This window comes from Mastomys coucha, unplaced genomic scaffold (assembly GCF_008632895.1).
Source record: "Mastomys coucha isolate ucsf_1 unplaced genomic scaffold, UCSF_Mcou_1 pScaffold3, whole genome shotgun sequence".
NCBI classification, from domain to species: Eukaryota; Metazoa; Chordata; class Mammalia; order Rodentia; family Muridae; genus Mastomys; species Mastomys coucha.
In genome coordinates, this window is record NW_022196909.1 from 1,504,936 (window position 1) to 1,513,229 (window position 8,294).

At 35.1% G+C, this 8,294-nt stretch overlaps 2 long non-coding RNA genes across 2 annotated transcripts in view; one reads left to right on the forward strand and one right to left on the reverse strand.

Annotated features, from left to right (window-relative positions):
* The window catches only part of LOC116074984, a 16,407-nt gene extending 13,053 nt beyond the window's left edge, over window positions 1–3,354 (reverse strand). The window contains exon 1 of the long non-coding RNA XR_004112368.1: window positions 3,275–3,354. This is a non-coding gene — a long non-coding RNA (uncharacterized LOC116074984). The remainder of the gene's footprint in view (window positions 1–3,274) is intronic.
* Window positions 66–2,270, forward strand: LOC116074985. The gene is made up of 2 exons (XR_004112369.1): window positions 66–247; window positions 1,943–2,270. It is a non-coding gene; the product is annotated as an uncharacterized LOC116074985 (long non-coding RNA).
* Window positions 3,355–8,294: the final 4,940 nt, after the last annotated feature.

Sequence of the window (8,294 nt, forward strand, 5' to 3'; positions counted from 1 at the left end):
TTGAAGCTAAGCATCACTCTATGATGTCACAATTACTCTGTCTTGTCATCTGTTTCTATCCCTGCTTCATTGTACTCTGGTTTGATTTTATGATTTACTTCATCAATGGTAACAAAATCAAGGTAACATATTGCCACATGTCAGCACGCTGTAAATATTGTTCAACCTCAAGCCTTTCTTGTATCTTCTACTATCTGGAGAAGTGCATTCCACCCAAGGACTGTTGTTTCAAGTTGGATATTAAAAGGTATTGAGATACTGGATAGGGGATTATAAGAACACAAAACTGATTAATGGTAACAAGAATTCAATAAAGCCAATTAATACACATTTTGAGAATGAAGTGAGGTACTTACTTACAAGGAAATTATAAAAGAATACTATTCTATGTGCAGAACCAAGAATGTGTTCATGGCACTCACTCCAGGACATCTCATTTTATTGTCCTTTATGCCTGAGTCTGTCATGGCACAATGTAAAAGCACAACTTATCTTTTAAGCAACAAGTTCACATTTCAAAACAATCTCCACATACATGGGTTATAATCTAAGTTATGACAATAAGACATTCTCTATCATCTGTATGATATGCAAGCCAATGAGCCTTTAAAATACAGAACAAACTATTTCAGAATAAAAAGTTCAGGGATGAATAACTAATAATAGTTTATGTTCTCTTGAAGGAGATATCAAAAGTCAAAGCAATCATATATTGACAATGTTTATTTTACTTCACTGTGTGTTTGTTAAGACTTTCTGTGTATATAGATATACAGATTTTTATATAGATAATTTTAAAGAGCTTTTCTGAGATGCATTTAGGAATTACAAAGTGTTATGATGCATCATAAAGTGGTGATTGAAAAAGCCCAAATGGGTACTATTAAATTACTATTTTTCATATTCTACACTGGCAATAAAATATCAAAGACCATGACTGGTTCCTCAGAATGGAAGACTGATGTGAGGTTCAGGTTGGAGGTTGGCTACTGTGTTCACACAGGGCAGATGCTAGTGATTGGTTAATACCTCACTAATATTTCATAAGCATCATAATTATGGGATAAGATAGTTTTATAGTATAAGCCTATATATATATATATATATATGTATATGTATATATATACATATATATACATATTTCTTTCAAGCATGTGGAATCATCACTTACATATATACAAGCTAGTGATAACTCTACTGTAAAAACACTGCCCTGTTCCTGTTTCCCATTCTTAATGGGAATCATATGTTGAAATCAGGGCCATTGAATGATTTTGAAACTTCAGTTGAAAGAAATTGGACCCAAGTAAATTTAATGTAAACCTTTGCATGCCAGCCAGTTCTGGACTGATATATTCCAATGAATAGTTTGTTCTTCTGTCATGGGTATGTCATTGGGTTGAGTAAGACAGACAGGATCAGAGTACAGAGATAAAACATTTTATAATATTCTGACAACATATTGAATATTTAATTATACTGGGTATGGCTGTTTTGGTAGGGAACACTTGATTGTATCTATTCACAAAACCTTGGACTTAATTACTAGTACCACAAAAAGAATAATGAGTTAACTCAAAAGTAATTATACAGATATACTAAAATTTTCAATGTATACAAAGCAGTTGAAAAAACAAAATATTACTTCTTCAATGTCATGCTGATAGCTTTCCCTCCAAGACCTTCTGTATCAACAAATAATAAAAATATAATTATTATCCTATATGTCTTTGAAATATTTATAGTTTCACAATGTCTATTTAGCCAGTTTTGAGTATTAATACAGCCAACTAAGCCTTTCTCTAACTCAGCAACTTAAAACATAATAATACATCTCCACTTACTTGGTTGATTATACTACTCTCTGGTCTTAGTTCAATATACAAGTTAGGTTAACTAAGTGTGCTTCTGTATTTCTTCTGTTCTGTTATTCTTCTTCTAGAAATGGAAGTAAACAAAGTACCTGAAGAAGGCAATTTTTATTGTTTCTTCAGGATAAAGCAAGAACTTCCCCTGCCAACACACTCTCCAGCCCCATCTCCCTGTTTTCATTCCTCCTTTCCTTTATTCTCCCCATCCCACTCCATCCCTCTCTGCTTCCCTCTCCATCTCCCCCCTCCATCTGTCATGTGAGACTGGAATTCATGATCAGCCTTTTTACCTCAACCTCCAGAGAAGTTGGGGGAAAGGAAAACACGCAGAAAAAAATGATAATCTCTATGAAAAATGCAATTTCACATGCATTTTGTCTAATAAAAGGTCATCATTCACTTGAACTTGTTTTCTGCATGCAAGTGCTGATTTATTTTTCATTAACTGATATTAAGAATCATGTTAATATTTGTGCTTTTCCAGATTGGCCATAGTGTGCCTAGGAATGGTTGTCTTTAAATATGTTCTCATTGTGGTTTCTCCTTATTAATTTGTGTTTTATGTTATCTATTGAGAACATTTTTCCTTACTATTTTAAATATATTTTCCTATTAATTTTACATTGTAAAATTTTGTATCATATTCTGGGAAATTTTGATCATTTATATTTTGCCTATTGTTGAATACTTCCCCCCACCCAAAATATACATCTTGTATCATTTAGCAGTGAGCTTCAGACAAGTTGAAAATCACCCCATCTGTATTCTATAGTTTCAGTATCAGCCCTAGTTTTTCATGTCTTAAGGTGCCATTCTTCGTCATTCTACATGTCCAACTTCAAAATGTCAGAATGCCACCTGTGTAACTATGTAATCTCCCCTTGATTCTCTTGCTCTGCGATTTGTCTTCATTTTCTCAGATCAGGGCTGAGCCCAGAACTTTATACATAGTTTCAAACAGCTTGGGATCCCCAGATCTCTAATTTTCTCATATACTCTAGCTACCAGGAGACTGGTATTTAATGTTTTGATAGAAAGCTGGAGTTATGTCTTACTGAGCTCTTACAAGGTTTCTGTAGGTAGGCCTGGCTTTAGAATTGAGGAGAGAACATGTTATGAAGCTTCCATTTTAACCTCCGATCATGGGGTAAAAAAAAAAACCTCTCTATACCTTCTCAGAAAGAATCACTGAAATTGTTATTGGTGAAATTGGTGGTAACTAGAGTTACCACCATTGCTCGGCTGCCACAGTACAGCTTCTTATATGAAACCTTCTTCTCTATAGCCATAAGAGAATGTAATATGAAGAAAATCAAAGGTTTCTATCTATAATCACCCATCCACCTCTCAGAGTTAGTTTTCTACAAACACTAGCCAGTAATTTTTCACTTGGAGAATCTTACCTCACAGTTCTCTCCATGGTTCTCAGCTAGATTTTATAAGAGAGTCTATTTTCTCCTCCTTTCTCTGGTGGAAATGTTGGCCAATAGAATTATGAGTGCTAAAAGGAGCATTCTTATTGTGCTTCTAGACTACCTCATAGGATGTCACTATAGCTACTTTTCATATCTCACTGCCTTGAACTGTGAGGTAGACGATAAAGTGTAGTTATGGAGCTGTTGGTTGGATGCACTCCCTTTAAATTTTTGTAGAATGGTGGAGTAGCTCTAGAAGATAGAATAGTGACATCGCTACTGAGTATATACTCTGTGTTCTTTGTCTACTATATACATAAAAGCATGTTTGCTCCATAATCAGCAAGCTTTCTGCTTGGACTTTGTATTCACGTCGGTTAGAAATCCACCATAGTTATCTCCTTTCACTGTTCTTTTTGGCTCACACCACCTTGCTTATGTTTTATTTGAAAATATTTTATCACAGATGTTTATGTAGGTAGCCTTAGTCTTCTCTGGGAACTAAGATGTAAATGAGTTTGTGTTTATTAAAATTATATTGTATACCATAGCCATGAAATCCATTCATATGATTGCAACAGATAATATATGAATATATTAAAACACATTTTTGGAGGAAAGGCTCTAAGTGAAGTTTGAAAGCAAAACAAGAGACAGTGATGAAATTTGTGCATCACAAAAAAAAAGAGGGAGCAACTATTAGAGGGGTAAAATTTTCCATCAAAGAGGAAGTGATATAGAAAAGGGAAGTGAATATAGTGATATAAGCCACAGAATATGGTATACATATGTGAAATTGTTACAGTTAAACCTATGAAAACTAATTACTTAATAAAAGGTATTTAATGTTTTGAATTAACCTGTTCACACCAATTGTTTCTATCTATTCTTGTTATACAAACTTTTATTAATTGATTATGCAAACTAATTTTGAAAATAAATACATTATGACAATCTTTAAAAGGTCTAAAAACATAAAATTCTGAAACTTGTCATAGGCTGAAACTTAAAATGAACTTCCTATGTTAATTTCTGAGTGGTGAGCAACTGAGCTTTAGAGATCCTGAAAACCCAAATAGCACTGAATTAAATTTGAATTATATATTTTGAAATTATATATTCATTTTAATAAAAACTTGCAACATATCTTACTCACCTATCAATTGCTGTTGATATATAGAGATAGTGTTTGTGTGTGGAAATACCTCTTTATACTGGCTTTGAATTTATTTGCATAAAAGTTTGCCTTTAATATGTTTGAACCAGGAAAGCATTGAGCACTTTTCTGAGAATGGCTATCTATATCTTCTATCGAAGCAGTATCTCTGGTTTAGTTGGAAGCATTCTCTCATGGCCTCTTCTCTTAGAGCAAGCCTGTTCTTTCCAACCTGTTTTTCACTATTCTTGACATTACTCTATTCTCAAAATCCTAAGCCCAGCTTCTCTATTATCTCCTCTTTTATAAGGTCCTTCATCAAAAGATCTTACCTTTCTGTAAAGGCCACATTTCACATGTTTGAGTCTCCATTGGATTTTTATTAAGTTATAATTAACATAAGACAACATCTATGTTAGGTTCATATTTCATTGCTATGAGGATATATTTAGCTGAAATTACTTAAAAGGGGAGGATTCGATTTGCTTCTAAGTTGAGAGAAGGCAGCCCTTCACAGTGGGGAATGGATGGTGTTCCTGGAGAAGGAGCCTAAGGTTTGTAGTCCTCATCTTACAGTGTTTACTAAAAGAGGAGTGGAAAGGAGAAAGGGAAATTAAACACCAAACTTTACTCCTGTTCCTTAGTGACATTCTTAGTACAACTAAGGCCTCATCCTCTAAATGTTCTACAATCTCCCAAACATTATCAGTATCTGAGTAAAAACTGTTCAAACAGTATTTCTGTCAGGACTCTGTTAGGACATTTGGTCAATAAAGTGTAAAAATATTTTATGTATAAAAGGGTAATATAGAAAAGTATCATGAAACCCTTTAACTTGGATCTAAAAATGTACTGTTCAAAAAATATATTTGCAAAGACATTAGGCTAGACAGAGATCATAATAAGTAGGGTTTGTGTATAATATAAGAGTTGGTAAAGAAAGTAATATTATAAGAGGAACATATAGTTCTAAGAATACCAGACTTTCCATGTGTGAAATAAAAAGCAGAGTGTTCCCATCTCTTCCAACAACTAAAGTCTACTTTGCATGGAGGATAGAAAAATAATTTCAGTAACTACTACAAAAAGGTGCATCTAATTTTAACATATCTTGAGCTACAAAATCACAGGATAATTGTTATAAACAGAATAGGACATATGTTATTGAAGATATTGTTTGTGGTGTATGGTGTGTGTGTGTGTGTGTGTGTGTGTGTTTCAGTGTGTAATGACTCAGGTGGGTATGATTCAAGGAAATGAAATATAATTGCTTCCTGCATTACATTTAAACTCCCATGGAAAATGTCTATGGAGCCTATGTGCCTAGGAGGCTTCTTTTAATTAACCTTAAAGTTTGTGAAGGAAATAAGAAACCCTTGGCATATTTTCAGTTTTGATGCTTGTGTTAGTTTTGATGCTTGTGCCAGAAACCCAGCACATTAAATGTCATGTCCTGTCTCTGTTGCAATATCACTAGGTGCATGACTTAGAGAGTATAAATGCCACATTGAAATATATATTTTGTATATTTTTATATATTTTCTTATAAATCAGTGATAGATGATTAATAGGTTATAAACTATTGGTATATACCAGTCACCTTTTAAAACATGTGTTACCATGAAGGTTCATATTGCTTTTAAAGATTAAGGATTGGCTTTGATCCTTACTTCATAATTATAGATGATTCTAAGCTCCTCCTAATATTGCTAGAAATTATTGTTGACATGAAACTCCTAGAATCGGCTTTGAAACAGTTATGTTACCTGCACTCCATTTCCCTGGCCACAGCTCCTCTTGCATCCCTGCAGTCCTGCTGCTGCAAGGAACAATCAGATGATTTCCCAGATCTCCAAAATCCTGTCTGCTGGTTTGCAGGCAAGTGCAGCAGCCCTGGTGTCTGCTCTGACCTCTTTGTGCTCCATTGTTCAGTTCTAAAACCAGCAGTGGCAAACTCTATTCTGCTGCTTCTGCACTTCATTTCTGTGGCCACAATTTGTCCTACATTCCTGGAGGTCTGCTGATGCCCAGAAAAACAAAACAAAACAAAACAAAACAAAACAAAACAAGCCTGCCGCTATCAGGGACCAACCTCTTGAACTGCCCCCACCCAGGACAACTAGCAGTTTGAAGCTAGCAGGGTCTACCAACTCTGCCTGCTTCCCTGGAAGCCTGTTACTACTATGGGCAAAAAGGTCTACCTGCAATCCCAGAGGCCTAATGACATTAGTGACTACCAATACTACTTGCAGTCCCAGAGGCTTATCCACATCAAGACTACCAGACCTGCCAACATCAACACAAGGGATAACCAGACAACTAAAATCTGTATAAGAACACAATAGAGCCAGGCGGTGGTGGCTCACACCTTTAATCCCAGCACTTGGGAGGCAGAGGTAGGCGGATTTCTGAGTTCGAGGCCAGCCTAGTCTACAGAGTGAGTTCCAGGACAGCCGGGGCTATACAGAGAAACCCTGTCTTGTAAAAAAAAAAAAAAAAAAAAAAAAAAAAAAAAAAAAAAAAAAAGAACACAATAGAAAAAAACTGGGGCTGGCACCACAAGGTCCCAGTTATTCTACTGCAGTAAGCCCTGAATATCCTAACACACCTGAGTTGAAAGAAAATGACTTTAAATGTAATTATATGAAGACAATTAAGAACTTTAAATAGGAATGAATAAACCTCTTGAAGAAAGGCAGGAAAATATAATGATACAGGTAAAGGCAATTAAAAAGGAGATAAATAAATATAAAGAAACACAGGAAAATACAATCAAACAGATGAAAGTACTGAATAAAATTGTTCAAGTCCTGAAAGTGGAAAGAAACAAAGAAAGAAAGGAAGGAAGAAAGAAAGAAAAAAGAAAGGAAGGAAGAAAGAAAAAAGAAAGAAAGGGAGAAAGAAAGAAAGAAAGAAAATGCAATCAGGCCTTTTGGATCTGGAAAACCTAGGAAAGAGAATAGGAACCATAGACACAAGCATCACCAAAAGAATAAAAGAGATGGAAGAGAGAATCCTAGGCGTAGATGTTATTATAGAAGAAATAATAAACTGGTCAGAGAAAATGATAAAGCTAAAAGCTTTCTAACATAGAACAGGGAATTTGGGACACAATGAAAAGACCAAACCAAAGAGTAGGGATAGAAGAAAGTAAAGACTCCTACCTTAAAGACTCAGAAAATATCTTCAACAAAATCATAGAAGAAATTCTCCCTAATCTAAAGAAATGTCTATGAACGTACAAGAAGCTTAGAGAACACCAAATAGAGGGGATCAGAACAGGAAGTCTTCCACCAACACAATACCCAAACCGTTAAGTATACAGAACAAAGAGAGCCTCAAGGGATAAATGCGAAGTAACATATAAAGGCAATCCCATTAGAATTACACAAGGCTTCTCAAAATAGACTTTAAAAGATAGAATGGCTTGAGTAGAGGTCTCAAAGAGATCACAGATGCCACCCAGACTTCTATATTCTGCAAAACTTTCAATCACCATAAGATTGAGAAAACAAGATCTATGACAAAAGCAAATTTAGCAGTATCCTCCCACTAGTCCATCTCTACAGAGCATCCTAGAAGGAAAACTTCAACACAAGGAGAGGAACTGCACCCAAGAAAACAAAGAAAATAAGTAATAACACAGCAGCAAATCTAAAAGAAGAGAATCTCTCTCCCTCCCTTCCTCCCCCCTCCGTCTCTGTCTCTGTCTCTGTCTCTCTCTCTGTCTCTCTCTCTTTCTCTCTCTCTCTCTCTCACACACACACACAAACAGACACATACACAATAGCATAACCAACACTCAAATAACAGGAACTAATAGAGTCAGTATATCTCTTAACATCAATGATC